The sequence below is a fragment of the Rhea pennata genome, chromosome 37 (genome assembly GCF_028389875.1).
Source record: "Rhea pennata isolate bPtePen1 chromosome 37, bPtePen1.pri, whole genome shotgun sequence".
Classification (NCBI taxonomy): domain Eukaryota; kingdom Metazoa; phylum Chordata; class Aves; order Rheiformes; family Rheidae; genus Rhea; species Rhea pennata.
Genome location: NC_084699.1, coordinates 91,349 through 93,721, shown reverse-complemented (window position 1 = coordinate 93,721; position 2,373 = coordinate 91,349).

Below are 2,373 nucleotides of genomic sequence, written 5' to 3'. Positions count from 1 at the left end.
AGGCCCTCGAGCACAACTGCTTGTTGTGGGCAGAGTGTGTGCCTGTGGGGGGGGGGGTGTGGGGCGGGCTGGCCCCATAGCCTCACGCCGCTGCCCCATGGCACATGGACACTGCCCCCCCTGGCTCATGGGGCACAGACTGGGGCCCAGGCATCCGGGATGCTCCAGCTCCGCCCCCTCACGAAGGCTCTGCCCTATGGAGCTTTTTGAGGGGGGCTCCACATGGGGTCCCAGGTGTCCCTATGGGGCTCACAGGGACTCTCTGTGGGTCGCAGTGGGGCATCTGTGAGTCCCAGAGGATCCCTGGGAGTCCTAGGTGTCCCTATGGGGCTCACAGGGGCTCTCTGTGGGTTGCAGTGGGGCATCTGTGGACCCTAGAGGATCCCTGGGGGTCCCAGGTGTCCCTATGGGCTCACAGGGGCTCTCTGTGGGTCGCAGTGGGGCATCTGTGGGTCCCAGAGGATCCCTGGGGGTCACAGGTGTCCCTGTGGGGCTCACAGGGGCTCTCTGTGGGTCACAGTGGGGTATCTGTGGGTCCCGGGGGTCCCTATGGGGTTCGTGGGGGTCCTCTGTGGGTTGCAGTGGGGCACCTGTGTGGCCAGGGAGGGTCCCTGTGGGTCGCAGGTGGTCTCTGTGGGTCCTGGGGCGGTGCTGTGGGTCACAGACAGTCTCTGTGGGTCACAGTGGGGTCTCCCATAGGCCCCAGCCACTCCCTATGGCTCCCAGGAGATCCCTGTGGGTCCTGTGCACCCGCCGTGGGTCCCAGGAGCTCGCCGTGGGTCGCAGGCGCCTGCCGTGGGTCGCTGCGGCGCCACCCCCCCCCCCCAGGAATGTGTCACCTCAACGGACACTTGTCAGGGACAAAGTGGCGGCGGCGGCGCCCAGGGCCGGCTGCCAGCGGGACCCACGGCGGGACCCACGGCAGGACCCACGGCTGCCCCACGGCGGGGCCCGCAGCCGCACCCTTGGCCGACTCCACGGCCGCCCCACGGTGGGCCCCATGGCCGCCCCACAGCGGGGCCCCTGGCGGCGGCGGCGCCTGTCAGCGCCCTGGGGCGTCGCCGACACTGCCCAGGGGCCCAGGCGTCCGGGCAGCCCCCCCTCCCCCCCCCCACATACAGATATGGGGAGGGGGCCCAGGGGTCCGGACGGCCCCATATCCCCCCCACACACACACGTATATATAGGGAGGGGGCCCAGGCGTCCGGGCAGCCCCGTATCCCCTCCCCACACACACATATATATAGGGAGGGGGCCCAGGCGTCTGGGCGGCCCCATATCCCCCCCGCCCCACACATGTATATATAGGGAGGGGGCCCAGGTGTCCGGGCCTCCCGCTCTACCCCACACATCCCCCCCCAAACCCCTCTTGAGCCCAGGTGTCTGGGTCCCCCCCCCCCCCCCCGCTCCACCCCACACATCCCCCCCTCCGAACCCTCCCAGGGGCCCAGGTGTCCGGCCCCCCCCTCCCCCCGCAAAGTGGACCCAGGCATCCGGGCCCCCTGGCACCCAGCTTGTGCCCCCCCCCCCACTCTGCCCCACAGCCCCCGCAGCTGGCACAGGGGGCCCAGGCGTCCGGCTCCCCCCCCCCGCCCCCCGGTGCCGCGTTAATCCGCCGCCTCCAGCCCTCCCGGAGCCCCCTAATCCCGGCCCGGACGCCTGGGCCCCCGGGGCTTGGGGGGGGTAAGGTGAGCCTGGATGCCTGGGCCCCTGGGGGAGATGTGGGGCAGACCCAGCCAGCGGGATCCCCTGTGGGGCAGCAGGGGCCGCCCTGGACGCCTGGGTCCCTGGGGGAGATGTGGGGCAGATGCAGCCACCAGGATCCCCTGTGGGGCAGCAGGGGCCACCCCGGACGCCTGGTCCCTGGGGGAGATGTGGGGCATACGCAGCCACCGGGATCCCCTGTGGGGCAGCAGGCGCCGCCCCGGACGCCTGGGTCCCTGGGGGAGATGTGGGGCAGACGCAGCCACCGGGATCCCCTGTGGGGCAGCAGGGGCCGCCCCGGACGCCTGGGTCCCTGGGGGAGATGTGGGGCAGACCCAGCCACCGGGATCCCCTGTGGGGCAGCAGGGGCCGCCCCGGACGCCTGGGTCCCTGGGGGAGATGTGGGGCAGACGCAGCCACCGGGATCCCCTGTGGGGCAGCAGGCGCCGCCCCGGACGCCTGGGCCCTGGGCGAGGTGCGACCGGGATGTTCCGGCCCGAGGCAGATCCCGCCAGGACGCCTGGGCCCCCCAGGGGGGGGGGGGTCCTGCCCCCCCTGCCCTGCCCCGGTGCATCATGGGCCGCCCCCTGCCCAGGAATGCGAGGGGGGGTGGGGGCAGAGGGGTCCCTCCCCCCGGGGGCGGCGCCGCGTCGGTGCCCCATAAAGGCA